Genomic DNA, 19204 nt, shown 5'->3' with positions numbered 1-19204 from the left:
GAGCTTGGTTTTTACTAACCCTTTCTCCCTTGACCTTTTGGTCTTTCAGCCTTTCCCTTATGTTCTCAGAATTTTTAATTTGGTTTCCTTCCACACTCTTTAGTCCCTTCCCCTTATGAACAGATTGCTGGGCTGAATGTCCACAACCTTCTCTGGGGATATTGGGGAACCAGTTCTGATTTCTAACCAGAATATACTCTAGAAGGAGAGAACTGCTTCTCAGCTGGGTCTCTAGTCTCCTTTTCTTTGGTCAGATTCCTCCTCAAGTTACGCTCCTTTTCCTACATGTGGCAGGGTAAAATCAGTCCCATTTCTTCTAAGGTTGAAGGGCTCATGTTGAGTCACTTTCATGGGGGGCTAGGCATAACTAGCTAAAGCTGTAACTTAATCATGGCCTAATGCATAATCCTCCAAGAATTCTTTTCCTCATTGCTCAGGTAGTGTACATATGTATGCATGCATGCTTTCATACATGCATTTATGTATGTGCATTTTTATATATGTGTATGATTGTGTACATATATATGTTGGGGTGTGGGGTGAGGGAATTTGGAAGAAATGAAAATAAGTATGTTCTAAGTATTTTGATTTTCTGATGTTGGTTCTTTAAGACTTTTAATTTGTATATTTTATTTTTTATTCAGAGCTTATAGATTCAGCTAAGTATACTCTAAACCTGTCATATAATTCCTTTTTTTTTTTTTTTAGTTTTGGGTTTGCAAAAGGTTGCAGAAAATAACTACACCACCATCTTGCCAGTCACCCAGACTCAATTTTCTCATCTGTAAAATGAGAGCATTGTACCACATGATCTTTAGGTTTTTTCCCCAGATCTGATGTCTGAAGTTTCAGACACGTAAAAGTATTCTTTTCCTCCCTAGATTCATCCATTGATTCATTTGAGGACATTTAAAAGTGAGAGTAAAACTTAGACTCAAGAATGATTAAATTCAGAAACTCACTGGGTAAATTAGAGGGACAATTCTGTCTTGAACTCAAGAAAACTTGGATGCCGAAACTTACTCTTTACTGATAAACAGCCTCTCTTGCCTTTGAGATGCTGACAATGTTTATCTATTGTAGACATATGATAAATTTTGTCTGATTGATTAGGGATAAAATTTTTTTCTGAAAAGCTATTCATTAAGACAGAACTATGCTATCATCAGAAAAGAAATGGGTGATACCAACCCAGAGAGGTTCTTCCTCTCCCTGTTGCTGATCAAAACCACTTTTGAATAATTGGGACATCATCTAACTACCAGCTACAGAAGTGGAGTTGCCTGGTCCTTTAGGGTCTCTGGATGTGGATTCTAAGTATGTATCTGTGGTCTTGAATGTCTCTTTTGTTTGGCCTGTGAGGAGCCCAGTTGTCTGTGTCTGAGGCTCACGGTTGAGACAGCTGGTCCATTGTGCAGACCAGCTTTTGGCAACTGTTTTGGGGTCTGGGAGGCCCCTTGGATACAGAGGCAGCTTCTCTTTAGACAGCTGGGCTGAGACTCAATTCCACATTGAAGCCCAAGTCTTGGGTGCACATATATCTGGATTTGTGACCTGTGCCCCACCAGGGATCCCTTATTGTGGAAGATTTAGGACGGAGGGTTAACAGGGATGCCAGAACTCAGGCTAGAATTAAGAGAGGTATTCTTATTTCTGTACTCTTCACTCCCTTTCTTACTACAGCTGTGCCCAGCTCTATTTAAGGTACAATGCAGCTGTTCTGGGCATGCATTCCTCTGGATCCACCTTTCTATTCAGCACTCTGTGCACCAACATAAGCTCCACAGACAGCTGACAGGGGTGCGTGGGGGTATGCATATGTGTATCTCTGTGTTGAGAATCTTTCTTCCTGTTACCCTAATTCACATTCAGTCTCCACCAGATTCTCCTCCTCCATCCTTCCCACAGTCATAACTGAGACTGTGGGAAGTCAACCTGAGCCCCACCATATCTGGGTACAAAAGGGTTCAGCCTCCCACCCCTCACTCATTATTTTTTATTAGTTAGTGACTTAGGTGAGACTAGGATTGGGGAAATGTTGTTATGAAGGGAGAGTGAGAGAAAACCAAAGGATGACTTGGAACTCAATAGCCCTCTAGGGGTAGGTCTGCCTGGAAAAATTCAAGGAACCTAGAGTGTCCTTTTATAACAAGAGAAAAATCATAGGATTTAGAGGAAGAAAGAGCTTTAAATATAATCTAGTCCACTCTTACTGATATCATTAGTAGATCATCAAACTGAGTCTTAGAGAGTTTAAATCACTTAGCCCAAGTTACTTGGGTACTAAGGAATCAAGATTTGGGAAGAGAAATCAAGTATTCTTTCAACTATGTCTCAGCAGATTATCCAGAGAGAAGGACCTGGAAGGGATGTCATGATCTCAGAGGGTGAGAATGGAATGGGATTAAGCTCTGGACTATATGAAGATGTAGAAGAATATCTTTTTTTAATGTGGCAAGAAATTTTTTAAGCTTGGAGCCAGGGAAATGGTAGTGAACTTCTTACTGGATCAGAAATTCATAAAATGTCATCACTAGAAAGGACCTTGAAGATTGTTCGAACTTCATTTTACACAAGAGAGAACTGAGATCCAGTCATTTCAGACTCTTCATTACCCCATTTGGAGTTTTCTTAGCAAAGATACTGGTGTGGTTTGCCATTTCCTTCTCCAGTTCATTTTAAGATGAGGAAACTGAGGCAAATATGGTTAAGTGACTTGCATAGGATTACACAGTTAGTGTCTCATTCCCACAACTGTTAGTGGTGGAATTGGAGTTAGATGCCAGGGCTCTTGGTTCTCCCTCCAATGCTGTAGTGTTCTTTCCCCAGGCCTCATTGACTTTGACAACTGGACTAAAGTTGTCTAGCACTAAACTGAAGTGGGGGCAGGTTGACTGGATCAATATGATGTTACTTCCTGGACTGTGCTGACTTTAGTCTTTTGGCTCCTAAGAGTCACTCCAATCTAGAGACTTGTACTTTTAAATGGGAGATGGGTGAAAGGAAGGGTATATCTATATGGGGAGATCCTTGAAAGGGGCATGTAAAAATTTTGATAAAATATTCATCCCTGCAAAGAAGGCTAGAAATAGTAATCACACACTAGACAGGCCACCACAGGGAAAGGAAAAGGATGTGTGACTGATAAATCAGTCTCTTGAGATGGCCACCCTGTCCTACTTGCTGAGTATAAACCTCTATCCATTTTTCCATCAATTAAACACCTTGAGTAGATGAAAGTTGTACCTTGTTAAACATAATTGAATATTAGTGATTTGTGGTTTCTTCTCAGTCCCAAGTGCCAGAGAAAATTCTGGGAAATTCTTCCTATCCATACCTGGTGTTGGGTCTGAGCATTGCTGGTAGCCAAGACTTCTTAGGGCAGGGCAAGAAATCCTTATAGAGACCTGGATCATCTTCCTGATGACCTCTTCATAAACACAGACTTCGTATTTAATATAGAGGGAAAAGGCTGCAGTGGCCAGCACCCCTGAAAATGACCTATTGTCATAGCATTCTGAGACTTTGATTTGGAGAGCTCTTTTTGAGAGCTAAGATTTCTATCCTCATGATTTTCCCAGAAAAGAGGGCTTCTCAAAAGGGAGGGAAAAGAGAATACATCCAGAGGAGAAGTCCATTACCAACAAAGGATTTTATTAAATGCCTTAGGGATACAAAAATGGAAGTGAAAAAGGTTTAGATCTGAAAGAATTTACAGTCTATCCGGAGAGTCATCTAGATTTCACTCATGGCCTGATTGTTGCTGCTGATTTATAACCTATCCATCTTCTCTGAACTGTCCCCATTAAGCATGATGAGGGAATGGAGTTAATTCCATGAGCTAGCTGTCAGTGGGACTTCAGAGACAACAGGAGAGAGAGTGTGACACCATCTTGAGTTTGGACTTTACCACTCATTTTCTCTCACCATCCATTCCTCTCTTTCTCTTACCCCCAGAGGAATACAATATAAATAAATCAATTCTGGGTCCCAGAAATCATCTGTTCTGGTTTTTCAAAGTAACTTTTTTTTATTGGCAGGTGTAAATAGCGCTGTAATGGTGGGGAAACTGAGGCATTGCAAAAGATTAGCTTGGTCTTTTTATACAGTCCACTCTGCATTTGTGTACTTTTCCCCCCTTGGAAGTCATCTTACCATCACTTTTTCAGTTTTAGCATAGAACACCAATTCCTTTTTCATTAAATTTCACTGAAAAGAATTATATTCTTTCTTTCTTTATGCTCTGACAATACTCAGTCCTTTTGTATCTTTGTAGAAATAGCTTGGACTAGGGCAGCTAGGTGGTGCAGTGGATAGAGCCCTAGAGTCAGAAGGACTGAGTTCAAATCTGGCCTTAAGACACTTAATAATTGCCTAGCTGTGTGACCTTGGGCAAGTCACTTAACCCCATTGCCTTAAATAAAATAAAAAAAAAGAAATTGCTTGGACTATGGGTATGGTGTCTTCCTTTGTCTTCTCCAACCCTTTCTTCCTTCAGACCCCAAACTCTGGTTAGCTTCATTTCTGCATCAGAAAACCTCTTCAGTAGCAGCTGGAAACCTCATTCTTTTCCTCACTGCCTATATTCCAAGGTCCAGTTGCACTAGATGCTACAGCTACTCTCTGCTTCTCTGTGTGTTTTCCAGAAATGAGAAAATAGTAGCCCAGGGAAAGTTATCAGGTTCTAGAGATAAATAGTTCATCCAAGGAATATTTCCTTTTTTTCTTTTTATTCCCTCTAGAATACTGTTTCATTTCTGAACTCAGATTCAGATACTTGGTGAATTTAATATGATGCTAAATAAAAAGCACAATGGTATCTTGCACATAGTAGATGCTTAACCATTTCTTTTTCAGTTGAGTTGCCTAAAAGCAAAAAGCAAAGTTTAGAAGAGACTCGGGAACTGTTGTTTCTCTGTGGGAATTGTGGTGTGTGTGTGTGTGTGTGTGTGTGTGTGTGTGTGTGTGTGTGTGTGTGATAAAGGTGGCAAAGGAGAGGATAGCATGTGGACAGAGAGTCAGTCTTGGAGTCAAGAAGACCCATATTCAAATTTGACCTTGCCACCCTCTGACAAGGCAAATCATTTTAAGCTTTCAATACCTCAGGTAGGTGAAGGACTAAATTAGTGAAGGGAATTTCCTCATCAGGAGTCTCCTAGCCCAAAGATCTACTTTTTAAAAAAATGTGACAGAGGAAAGGGAGACCTGACCTCAGACAAAATGATTAGTAATATAATATAAAGGGGACACCCAAGAGAAGAAGAATTGAATTTCTTTCCAGTTCACTCCTCCCTCATTGGCTATGTAAAGGGTGTTGGAATTACAGCCCTGCAAGAGGCTTTAAGAGATCATCTGGTGCAGTTACTGATAGACCCCTTCTTTCCCCTCTCTCCCCTGCTCCAAGAAATGATGATTCCCATAGCCCAGAGAGAATACCTTAACCCCACAGATCCACTTTAACAGCCTTATTTTGAATTGAATCTTCTCTCAATCTAAATTCACTTCCTCTTGTGGGGCTCTCTCTTATTTCTGCTGATGTCATTCAGATAATTGGTATCTCAGGTTGCTGACCTTTTCCTCTACTGATGGGCAGATTTGGGAGGCCATAGATTCCCAAGTACTGAAAGGTTTGTTTGTGGTCATGTTTTTGAAGACTAACAAACATCCCAGAATGTCTCCTTTGATCCTCCCTTGGGTTTCAGTGAAGTGGAAGTGGTTATTTTATTTGAACACAGCAACAATAAAACTTGCCACAAAGTGAGCTGAGGCTGTATCCATCTTGATTTCTCCTACCTCTCAGCTTACATTCAGAGCTTGGAAGGAATCTTTGAAAATATAGTACAGCTCTCTCATTTTATGTGGTAACACATCTATTTATATTCTATTATAATATCAATGGACAAATTTATTTTTAAATATATTCTACAATAAGGGAATCCTTTTTGAACACAGAATCTTGTTGCATGGTCTTAGATCAATAAATCATTAAGGATTTATTAAGCAGCTACCATCTTCTTCACATTGTGCTAGATGTGAGAATACAGATATAAAAGTGAAATGATATCTTTTGTAAAGGACCTTACATTTTGTCAGAGGTCCTGGTACAAATTAAGTCATAGCCCCCAAAACATAACTATCTATATATGCTCCTAAAGAAAGCCTTAATCTTATCCTTTAATGTAGCAGTAATTAAAGATTGTCACTGAGTCACTTGTTACAGCACTAGTCATTGAACATGCACATCCTTATTGAAAAGGAAATTTCATCCTTTTTGGTGTGTTTTTTTTTCTTGTCTGGGGAAATTGTGTTTAATTTGGTTTAGGTAGGCAGAAATTTGTGATCTTCTGCAATGCATTTAAACCTCACATTGGTAAAAAGAGGGGTCTGAATTAGATGAACTTTTAGGTCCCTTCCAGGTCCAAATTTATGAGCCTTCCTTTAGTGTAGTGTTGAACATATAAGAATCCATCTGCATTATCCTTCCACCCCAGTCCCATGCTTAGAAGTGAAGGTTTCTTCCACCAAGGACAGGAGGTAGGGGATGAATGGGAGGTTGGTGGGTACAAAACTCTTGCGAGTGATGACAGATCCATAAGATATTCAGGAGCTGAGCTGCCATGCAATTAAAGATCCTTACACATCTCACTTAGTCTTGTGGGTAGGGGAATTGTAACTTGGCCTGAGATTTGTTTACCCTAGAGACTGTTATTGGCTCTCTGCTTGCCATGGGAGAAACCATGGGGACTCACTCATGCTGCTGAACGCTTTCTGAGCTGATGCAGGTAGGGTCTGAGGCAGGCTTTGGACACACATCAAAAGTTTTTGTTTTTTTCCCAGAAACTTTATATTGTGGATTGATGGAGGGACATTTGGAATTGGAATCATTTAGAAAAAGGACAAGATGAAAAGTACTAGAAGCCCATTATCCTAAAATTTAATTGAATAGTGCCTTTGCTTTCTTTTTTTTTTTTATATTTGTATTATCTGGCAAGTAAGAATATCTCCTCATTGTAGAAAAATAGCACAGTTTACTTTTATTCTCTCAGTCATCGGTGTTGATAAGGCACTTAGTGCTTTGCCTTTTTTTCACTACTTGAAATTCCCTAAATATCCTCTCCCCACCCTTCCAGTACAGTCATTTGTACCAGTTGGTATATATGTCATGCTACATATATGTTATAGTAATATGATCTTTCTTTTTCTTTTTCACATATACATGCAAATATGAAAAAATATCAGATAGTTTGAAAGGAGAGGGGAAGAGAAGACTCTAGCAACTAGGAGGAACAGGAAAGGCTTTATATAGGAAGTTGCATTTGAAATGAGCTTTGAAGGACATTGAGAATTTTCAGATACAATAATGAGGAGAGAATGCATTCAAGGCTTAGGAGACAATGGAAACAGGAGATTTGGAACATTATGGATAAGGAACAGCAAAAAGGTCTCACATTGGTGGGACAAAGGACTATTCATGATATTACAGGAGTAATATCATGCAGTCTGTCTCTGATACTCTGTGACAGCAGTTGCCCTAAACATCACCCAAACTTCTGAAATGAGAATCTACTTCCTGGTAAAAATATATGGAACTGATAAAAAAGATCTCATTTTTCTTTCCAAAGCTAAATATCCCACCTTCTGAACAGAGTGCTAGGATATATTCTCTTTACTGTTTCTCCCCATTTCCCTTCTGTATCCCCTCCCCTACAGCGCTCCCCCATAGAAAATCCACCCACCATTATTCCCTGGTTAATATACCCAATCACACTTTCTTGTCTCACCTCCCCCCCCACTTCCTCCCTTCCTCTCTCTCTCTTCCAAGGCTGAGATGGATTGATACTTGCAGAAAAACAAACAGGAAATGATTTAGCTGTTAGGGGTTTTGTGGTGCAGAGAGTTAAAGCTTCCTGGAGTTTGGGTCACCAGGTTTGTGTTAGAGGGAGAGAGAGAGAGAGAGAGAGAGATGAATCATATGTTGGGTGAGGTTTTCATTCTCCCTATCTAAGGGGGGGGGTGATGATTTAATTCAGTCTTGCTCTTAATACAGTTGTCCTATCATGCAGTGATTTCTGCCAAGTCACACTGAGTTTTATTGGTTTTTCTCTATAGGGAATACCTGTCTAGTGCCCTAGAGAATCTAAACTGGTTATATCCCATCAGTTGTTTTCGGTAGGGGGTGAAGCAGTGGACTCAAAATTTTGATTTTTACCTACAAGATTGGTAACATTCTGAGGGAGGCATGAGAGCAAGGGGAAATCAGGGAGGAAGCTTTCCTATAACCTACCCATCTTGTTTTGTTTCCTTTTAATTATAACTGAACAAATGTAGATTGTTGTTGGAGAGACGACTAGGGCTGGGGGACCTTAGTCTCATAGAAGCAGCTTACTTTAGGGACTAGTGCTATTTGCACACACTCCTAAGGCAAAAGCCTCAGCCCAGGGTTCTGCTAATCTGGGCTTTTTGTTTTGGACCATGGGAGAAGTTGTCCTCCAGTCTCAGGTCCCCTGGAATGGAATATCCACTCTGGAACCACCAGGAAACTCAAAAGGTACATTGTTAAATTCTAAAGCCATGCTATTTCTTTGATGAAGTCTTCTTTATTTTCAAAACAGAAAGAAAAACAATGATGACTCCCTCCCTCCTTGAATCTTATATAGCATTTTCTTTTATAACTGTCTTATCCATTATAATATAGCAGTATGGGTTTATTATGATCCATATCACTTGTCATCTGAAAGCTTATTTGGACAGGGACTTTATACCACCTAAACTTTGTGGCTACTGCAGCACCTAGTCTAGTGCTTTGCATAAAGCATATACTTAAAAGGACTTGCTAACTGAATAGATTACCTAGAAGGGTAATTCTCTTTTGCCCCAAAACACTTGAATCTTTTGCCCTTTTCTCCTACTCTCCCCTTTAGAGATCAGTATTCATCTAGATCTGCATACTCTCCAAAAAACTGATATAGACATCTGATCTAGTGCTTTCCATAACAGTTAGCTTATGTGTTCCAATTTATGATAGGTGATCTAGAGTTTTTCCTTCTGGATAAAAACTTAAATGGAGCAACCCTGAACTCAGGTGTAAAGTAGTTCTATTTATAGAAGTTTAAGAAAGGGATATCCCAGTGGATAAAGCACCGGCCCTGGAGTCAGGAGTATCTGGGTTCAAAATGGATCTCAGACAGTTAATAATTACCTAGCTGTGTGGCCTTGGGCAAGCCACTTAACGCCGTTTGCCTTGCAAAAAAAAAAAGGGGGATATCCCATAGGCTATCAGGAGGTATAATTCTTCTACCTCTTCTCTTTATTCCCTCCTAGCTCACATCCCTGAATTCCTTTCTTGACATGAATTTAAATTCCTTGACTACCACTGTGGCTATCTTTAGGAATCAAGTTGAATTCACTAAATAATATTGAACCAACAGGCTCTCTATACATCAATTTTTAAGTCACCAATCCTAAATAAAGACCTGGTTGCCCTGTGGACCTCTTTTTCCCTATCTTCAATATGTGGACTAGATGATATATCTAAGGTTCCTAAGCTCCAAAATTCTATTCTATGACCTAGAAAGGCTAAGAGTTTCCTGTGGAATAGTACATGGGAATCTCTGGGATAGGGGAGAGCTAATTTTTCAGGATCCTATTGATTTTTTCTTGTCATTGCTTTTATATTCCTCATTCTCAACTTTCTGGAATCTTGTTCCTGTGCCCTAGAAGCCATATGGAAAATAAGAGATACTTTTCTCCCCAGCAGCCTGTGCTGTGCTGACAGAACCCTGGCCAATCCCTGGAAAAGATATTCTGGACACAGCTACTGTCCTGACCTGTTCCGTCTGTCTGTGAAGCCAAATTTTTTGGGGGAAAAAAGGGGAAATAATTCATTTTCTGCCTGTTCCCTTTCAACTGATTGCTATACCTTATGTGAATTAGGAATACTGGTGTAACAATTTCCAAGAATGCTTAGGAAGGGAAGGGGGGACAACCTGGAAACTTTTAAATAAAATTTAGGAGGGGGACTTTTGGCTGATTCCTTTAATTTTCTGCATGCAAAGCCAAAGGTTATTGTGGTTGTGTTAGTGGTTTGTACTTACTTTCAACACTTTGGGGCCTAGCAATGCTGTTTGTCAAGATCAACATAGCTAATTCAGGATGGCTTATGATTAGGTTCAGTCTATAATGATAAATGTTTCAGCCATAGGAACTTGTGAAAACTCTTCTAAGCTATAGACAAGCTGCAGGCAAGGTCACTGAAAAATATATTGTGATTCCATCAGTGTTGGCCCCTCTCTGAGTTTACATTGTAGACCCTTTTACTGGTCTCTTTGAAATATTGTGGCTGAAAAAATGTTATCACCTAGGTCTAGCCTTCTGTGACACGTTTTTTCAAACTTAAATAAACTGGATAACTCACATGCAGTTTACTGCTGTGCTTCTACTTTTGAAACCTTTTCAGCTTCATATAGGACCTCCCAAAACTTACATTCTTGTTGATGTTGTTTTTCTAAAACCTAGAACTATAGTAAATGCCAAATAAACATAGAAATGCCATATAAGTTCCATAGCAACTCATTTATTGTTGGTTAATTGACCTGAGTTGAGCATTGAAAAAAAGACATTAAAAAAGGCAAAAGAAAGGGCATTTCAGTAATGATGGGAAGAGGGGAATGGAACAGCCTTTGAAAATGTAGATGGAAAGCCAGGTTTGGGGTACTCAGTAGTCTAGTTTGTCTATAATGTAGAGTGTAGGAAGAGCAGGAATGGAAAATAAGTCTGGAAACATACATTAGTCCCTGGATGACTTTAAATCCAAAGCTGATCCTAGAGGCAATAAGGAGCTAGATTAAAAAAAAGGTGTTTTTTTTTTCAAAAGAACCTAGTCAGACCTATGCCTTTATGAAGGTTATTTGTTGTTGAATTGTCTTTTTAGATAACTTGATTATCTGGTCACAAGGTATGGGAAGAGCCTAAATAAGTAAAATTTCCTGAAATTTTTGAGAGTAGTTTCAACTTTTGACTTCCTTATGGAGTAGAATTGCTTAAAAATAGAAAAATAGCCTACTCATTCATTCCTTTCCCTTTCCAAATCATTTGATAGAAATGCTAATAATTTGAGATGTGACTGCAGAACCTAGAGAAAAAAATAAACTGGATAGTTCTCAAACTGTTTAATTGGTTTCTGGATAACTAAAATTGACTAGTTTATTTTCTTTATAGTATAGAGATGTATTTAGGGATGTGGTATGGGTATTGTGAGATGGGGGTAGTAGGAGAGGGAAGGTTACATTGGGAGTATTTAGTTTTTTTCTATAATATTTTTTAACTTAAAATTTTTTTAAATTTGATTTTAATCTTTTAATATTTATCTTTAGTGATTTTCTCTTTAAAAAAAATATCACTTCTACTCTATTCAGTATACCATTTAGCTGTCCCTATATTAGTATAGGAAGACTTGAATAGAAAAAAAAGAATTAAAGACTGAAAGTGAAAAATAGCATGCTTCAGTTTATGTTCAATCAATATCAGTTCTTTCTCTGGAAGACTGTATTTTCATTATTTGTCCTTTAGTATGGTCTTGGATCATTGTATTGCTGTCATTTGTAGTTCTTGTTTGTACAATGTTGTTAGTAATGTGTATAATGTTCTCCCAGCTCTATTCATTTCATTTTGCATCAGTTCATCGAAGTCTGATGTATTGTTTTTACTGAATTTTCATTTGTTTTTTTTTTAATTTTAGTTACCAGGAAAGGCTTGCCCAGTTGGTGGGGAGGGGCAGGAATATAATTGGAAATGAATGTGATATATAAAAACAAGAAGTATCAATTTTAAAAATTGCTCTTTATGTTGAGGTGAAAATTCCTTCTTTCCATTCATTGGTTTTAGTTCTGGCCTAATAACCCTCCTCTTCTTCTGTCTCCCTCACCTTTTTTCAGTTTTTTGGTCTGGAATTTTAAGTGAAAGTAAAGAGACTGGAGAAGTGACAATAGTTAATAAGAATAATAATCTATCAGCACATAATGCTGTAAAATTTGCAAAATTTTTATAAGTATTATCTTATTTTGTCCTCAAAATAACCCTGGGAGGAAGATTATATTATTATCCCCATTTTATAAATGAGAAAACTGAGGTAGACAGAGGTAGACAGGGTCACACAGCCAGTAAGTATCAGAGGATGCAATTGAATTCAAATCTTCCTGACCCTAAGACTAACTCTCTATTTACTGGGTTACCTGTACTAATTATGCTGGGGTATAAAAAAAGAAAAAGATGTTTCTGTCCTCTGGGAGCTATAAAAAGGAAGTGATGAAGAAGGTAAGGGGAGGAAGCACAGGAATGCTGGATGAACTCTGTTCAAGGGAGGGCTACTGGTGAGAAATGAAAAAGTTGGCTGGTCTGGGTGCTCTTTGATTGAAAGCTTTGAAAGGAGTTTTTTTCCCTTTGCTCTCTCCAGTCAGAGGGGCAGAAGGCACTGAAGAAGAGTGAGTCCAAAGCTAATACAGTATCACAAGATGCCAAATTGCCTAGTGAAGCGTTTTCTTGGGTTCATGATGGTGGTGGAGTCCATTCCAAGGAGTGCAACTTGTGGGAAATGAGCTGTTTCTAATCTCCTAACTTTCCAGGCTTTATTACACATTACTTCCCTTCTTGTATGTGTACTTGAGTGACTTACTTGCTGTATCTCATTCCGGTTTCTATGATTTTTAATACTATCTGGAATATATTCTCTATTCGCCTTTGTTTCTTAGAATCCATAATTTTGCTCAAAGTTCAGTTCAAATATTCATTAGTGTGGGGCAGCTAGGTTGCACAGTGGATAGAGCACCGGCCCTGGAGTCAGGAGTACCTGAGTTTAAATCCGGCCCCAGACACTTTAATAATTACCTAGCTGTGTGGCCTTGGGTAAGCCACTTAACCCCATTGCCTTGTAAAAACATAAAAAAAAAATATTCATTAGTGTGAGACCTTTCCTAACTCCATCTGCTTTGTCTACCCTGAAATTACCTGAAATTGCCACCCTGAAATATGCATAATTTTGCAACTACAAATGCAGATGAATATTGCCTCCCTGATAGATTGTAAGCTCCTTGTGGACATCTATTCTGGTTGCCTTGAAGTATTTAATATGTTCTTACTTGTTATAAATTACAAGATTATGTCAGTATGCCAATAAAACAGCTGATAGAAAAGTGAAAAAAAATCAATCTGTGGGTTTTTTTCCATACAATTCCAAGTCAGTTTTATCGTATTTTCCACTCTACTCATTGAATGAATTGACAAAATATTGTGACTATGCTGGGAATTCCTTTGCCCATGGGTGTTCCAAGTTTGGCAAGAAAGGTAGAAGCAAGGAAAGATAAGGGCTAGGGCAGGGTTTCCAAATTCAGCAATTTCAGCCCCAAAACTAAGACCATGGCATTGTGTGAATAAGTTGTGAGTAATGATTTCCAATGCTGTTCACTGCACAGGGATATAACTACACCATTGGATTAATGCCTTAGGGAAACATTTCTTTAGAGCCAGCTGACACATTTGGCCTCTATCATTTGTTTTTGAACAGAAATGAGCCTAAGATAGAGAAAGAGTGAAGGGGGGAGGTGGGAAGGAAAAGAAAGGGTAGCAAGGGGAAATAGGAAATGGATGGGGGAGGGGAGAAACTCCAAATGTGTACATGGGAAGCAGTTGCCAACTATGAGATAATCTGGAAAGAGAGAACTGCCTTCAAATTTCTCAAGCAAGAGACCAAACTAGGAAAGAGAGAGAGAGTGATTTTTCTGGAATGGAATTATAAAAGGCTCTGGAGACATATGCCTGGGAATTTATCCTTTTTCTACAGTCTTAAGGGGAAAAATGGATTTAATTATTCAGTGAGGAAAATGTGAGGATGGTGTCTCTTATCACTTCTAATGTCCAGTGTCCCAATATAGTTTGTAAACATTCCTCAAAGACAACACCCCTAACTTTTCTAGTCCATAATGGAAAGAAATTCCTTCCTCACCTCACCATAAGTGGGGTTTATCTGGACAGGCTTTTTTTGGTATAAAGAACAGATGTGCTCTTGGAAGAATAAAACAAGTATTCAAATACTGCCAGTCTTTTCTCACGTCCATCAACCTTTACCTTTGAAAAACTTTGACAATGTGGCACTAGTCCAGAGACACTGAGAATGTTATATCTCTGATTTGATTAAGATGAGCAACATGGCTTATCATTTCATTTCTTCCGCATTCTGAGAGGCCAACACCAGAGAAGAAGACTTCTATGTTCTACCTCAAATGCTCCTTGGTGATTATTGCCAGTGATGCTTTATAGAATAGAATGGGCCATGGGGTCTGTCTCAGCATTAAAAACATTGTTTTTATGAATTAGAAGTCAATGAATTAGAATCAGACTAGAATGTGACCTTTTAAGCACTCAGCTTCAAGAAAGAGGGGAAATAGAAAATTTCTATGCATCCCTAAGATTCTAGAGTTAGTACCTACACACAAAGAAACAGAAGGGAAGCAGAGCTCCTAGTGATATTCTTAGCAATTTGCTCTCAGTTATGAAAACTCTGACCAGCGGAGTTTGATTCAGTGCAGAATTAATAGATAATTTGATCCTTGACCTCAAGAAACTTAAGTTCTGGTTGAGAGGTCAAAACTGATACACATGAAGCAATTGAGGATTAAATTATAGCTGTAGGGAATCAAAATGATGAGAAAACTAAGAACCGAAGCAAATGAGGAAGGCTCCTTGGAGGAAGTAGGAGAGGAATTTGACTGTAAATAAAAATAGGGACTCACATGTCAATGTGTAATAAAACTTTAAGACATACAAAAGACTCATTTGATTAAAGTATTTAGGTACCCAGAAGAAGGTCATTATAAAAAGGCAAGACGGCAAGGTACAGAATTTATAAAAGTTGGAGGGAATGTGGGGACAGTGAAGAGGTTGGATGGAGGGGGAATGGTGTGAGGTGTCAATGTTTCGGGGCACATTGGAAGTAATTGTAGAGGGTCTTAAAAGCTAAAAGCCAGTCAAAGCTGTTTGGATTTGATACAGCAATAAGCTAGATATTGCTGTTGTTAAATAGAACCTACAACAGTGAAAGTAGTATTTTCAAAATAGACCAACAATAGTGTCTGGGAGAATTTGGGAAATCTTGAATACATAAATAAAGGATGAATGAATAAGTATTAAACACTTTCAGTGTTGAAAGCTATGCTGGGGATATGGATAGGGAAAATAGCTAGCATCTACATAGTGCTTTACATATATAATCTCATTTGATCCTCACAACAACCCTGAGAAGTAGGTGTGCTTTTTATCATTATTAGCTATATGAGGAAACAGGCTGAGTCACACAGCTAGTAAGGGTCTGGGGTAGGATTCTAATTCAGTTCTTTCTGACTCAAAGTTCAATACTATGTGGAACTGTACTATCTGATTTCATCTTGGCTGAAAGGTAAGATATTGTTCCTCTTCTCAAGGAATTTGAATTCTAATAAGGGAAAAAAATCACTAGTAGGAATTCTCAGTTGCAGTGCAGATGGAATGATCCAGTGGTCCTTAGAGTGCAGTGTTAAGGCAAATGGTAATTTATGCTATTTAGTGTCATTTCCACCAACAAAAGCATGTTTCTGATGTTGAACCATTAGAGAATTCCAAGTACTTTGGTGGGGAGGGTTTTCCAGAGCTGTGATTTGAGGAGGCTGGAGCTGTAGCATTTGCCACAAGGGATGATGACTATAAATGGGATGGAAGTAGGTTTGGTGGTTTGGGTGAGATAGTGCTGCTGTACCTGGAACTCTTGATTTTATCTGCCTAATGGTGTTGGTGTTGATGGTAGAAAGGATGATGGAACCATATTTGCAAAAGTTTTGCAAATTATGTTAGATAAAGGTGGGAAATTTGAAGGCCACTCTATGTAACAAATGTATAAGTGTCTAATGATGTGTGAAATAGGTTGAGAGAGGAGAGGAAGGGGCAAATTGAGAGACCTGCTTTGACATCAGATTGCTTGTAGTAACTTCTAGTAGGAAAGATTTCTCCCCTCCCCTTTCTTGGTATAAGGAGCTAGGAAAGAAAAGCAGAATTGAAAGGAACCTTGATGACTATCTTATTTGACCTTTACCCGAATAAGAATCCCCTTTTTATCATACTGAATCAGTGGTCATGTGACCGTTGTGATTCTGTGTTAAAACCATGTAATTTCTGTAGGCATAATTTGATAAAGTGGCTCAGAATCTCTTCAATTTGCTCAGTCATATGAATAGCATTGGTGAGATGGTTTTTCTGACTCCCTTTTAAAAAAAGCAAACAGATAAAAGTATGCTTGTGTTAAGAATGAAGTTAGGCTAACCTACTCAATTGAATTTTGTCAAGGAATGTGGTTTTTTGAGGAATAGAGTATTGATTCCAAGTAGATATGGGTTCAAAACATGACCTCAATTCATGAGAACCAACATGTGATCCCCCCCACATATATATAATTCAATTACATGTAAAAGTAGTTTATATCATTCATCTATTTGCAAAACTTATGAGTTCCACATTTTCTACTGTCCTCTCTTCCTTCTCCATTCCCAGGAGAAGAGTTGGGACTCTAACTCAAAGCTTCTTACTCCCCAGCTTTAGCTGCTTAGACCAGTAAACAGTGATTTATGTAGGGAATCCCAACCTGGTCTTATACAGTCTGAGACAGAATTCATGGGTTGGATATGTCTCTTTCTCTTCAAATTTCCATGGAATGCTTCTCTGGTGTCCCTTGCAATATAACTATTTGTACACATCTGAGGGCAGAGGCCAACCTCTCTTTTTCCCCCTAGGATTTAGCACAGCATTTTAAATGTCATGGATGCTTCATAAATGATTGAATTGGATTGAAATGAATGAAGCATTTGTTAAGTCTTTTATACATGCAAAACACTGAGTTAAATGTTGGAGATGCAAATAGAAAAGTAAGATAGTCTCTGCTCACATTCTAATGGAGAGTGGGGGGATAACATTTATGTAAGGTTTCAGCTGTAAGTCAGATGGAAAGTTCCCATGGTCCTTAGAGTATAGCAGCAAAGCAGATGGTAATGCCTCTTTGTTAATGTCATTTCCACTGGAAAAAAAAAATTCTATCACTTTTGAGCTATTTGACAGTACCATGGTCTTGATGGCAAGACTTTCCATTCCAGATTTTCAGTAGATATTGTTGTAATGCTGTCCAAAGCAATTTCCAGGTCCTGCCTCCTCAGAGGTTGCTTCTTAGACTGATGGGTCCTCTGTTCCATGGTGTTCCAATATCATCCTGAAGATGTGCTAGTAGAGCTGGGGATGATCTGGGACCAGTGTACCACTGTGCATATCATAGCAGTAATACACTAAATATTTATGTAGAACTTTAAAGTATCCAAAGCATTTTTATTCCAAGTAAGTCCTGATATTATTATCCTCATGTTACAGATGAAGAAACTAAGTAGCTTGCTCAATGTCACACAGCTACTAAATATTTAAGGTCATATTTGAATTCAGGTCTACCTGACCCTATATCCAGTATTCAATTCTTTGTGTCAAATAACTGCTTCTAACAAATGAACCTAATACCCGTATGTTTAATCAGTGCTTCCTCACCAAATAAAATCTGGGTTTTTGTGTTTGCTTTGGAGTGCTTTCCCCCATATAATTGGATTTATGCATAGATTTTATTATACTTTAAAAAAACACACACATTCTTCTCTCTGTGTTCTCTGTGGTAGCACTTAATCATTGACTTGTGAAGGTGGAAGGGCAGTTTCCGAAAGACCCAAGAATTAGACCAGTGAGTTCAGAGTATGGAAGGCAGCATGGGAGTTACACTGATGACAGATTATAATAAACACCTCATAATCAGAATGCCTGCTGCCAGCTGGCATCCTCTACCCTTCCCTGGTTGAATGGTCTGCTGACACTGATGCAGCGCAGTCTTAATTTGTTGTTTGACCCTTAGGTAAGTTACTGAACTCAATGCCTTAGTTTTCTCATCAGTAAAGTGGGCAGAAAATATTAACTTATCTTACAGTTATGGTAACAAGAAATCTCTGGAGGACTTCAGATTAAGGATAGAGAAGTCAATTGTGTAAACCATAGCAAGTATCTCTGGAACTAATTAGCCATTTGATCATGTGCTATTTCCCATTTCTGAGACGAGGCAGTATAGCATACTGAAAAGATCACTGTTTGGATTTGAATCATAATTTTGCAAATCTCTTCATTTCTCTGGACATCATTTTTGTTATGTATAAAATGCAAAAGTTGATCTCAGAGGTCCCTTTTAAGTCACGGGAACCTAAGAATCTCTAAATTAGGGTAGGTCTGGATGACCTCTGAGGGCCTTTAAACTCAAACATTTTTCATGATTTTCATGAAGGTGAATAGAGTATGGCTTGATATTAATGAAATATCCCAGCCAGAAATTTGGGTGGTATATAAAACCTCCTTGTCCTCTCAGGGGACAATCAAATCAATCAAATCAAAATCTCAATCCAAGGGGAATGACAAGAAACTATATTTTAACTTTCTGTGAATTGTTGATGCAGAGGTATCAATTTGTTTTAGGTTTTTGCAAGGCAAATGGGGTTAAGTGGCTTGCCCAAGGCCACACAGCTAGGTAATTACTAAGTGTCTGAGGTCAGATTTGAATCCAAGTACTCCTGACTCGAGGGCTGGTGCTCTATCCACTGTGCCACCTAGCTGCCCCCCAGAGGTATCAATTTGAAAAGGATATATAAACCAAAAATAGGCATTTCCTAGTCCAAAACATTTACTCACTTACCACTCATTAGCACCTGATCATTTATTGCCTTGTGCCAGGGGTGGCCATGAGGTATAGTGAGGGACACACTAATCTAAAGGGTAAGAGACCTGGGATCTATTTATCAATTAGTATGTCTTAAGCACTGTCCTCCAGATGATATTACAAAGACAACAATTCAGTTGTCCCTGCCTTTGAGGAACTTATAGTCTAGACCTAAAGCAATGCCACTGGGTGAGGAAAAATTACAATTTATTGTGCTAAGCATTTTTTACAAATATTATCTCAGCAACCAAAATGGGCATACCCTTTGATCCAGCAATACCACTACTGGGTCTATAACCCAAGAGATTATGAAAAAGGGTAAAAACATCACCTGTACAAAAATATTCATAACAGCCCTGTTTGTGGTGGCAAAGAATTGGGAATTAAGTAAATGTCCTT

At 38.5% G+C, this 19204-nt stretch overlaps 1 protein-coding gene across 5 annotated transcripts in view; it reads left to right on the top strand.

The window, feature by feature from the left end:
* The window catches only part of SEPTIN9 (septin 9), a 406717-nt gene that overhangs the window by 274601 nt on the left and 112912 nt on the right, over window positions 1-19204 (top strand). The window lies entirely within an intron of this gene.

The sequence above is a fragment of the Macrotis lagotis genome, chromosome 2 (assembly GCF_037893015.1).
Source record: "Macrotis lagotis isolate mMagLag1 chromosome 2, bilby.v1.9.chrom.fasta, whole genome shotgun sequence".
Lineage (NCBI taxonomy): Eukaryota > Metazoa > Chordata > Mammalia > Peramelemorphia > Peramelidae > Macrotis > Macrotis lagotis.
The sequence above is the reverse complement of the archived record's forward strand: the minus strand, read 5'-3'. Positions and strand labels throughout refer to the sequence as shown.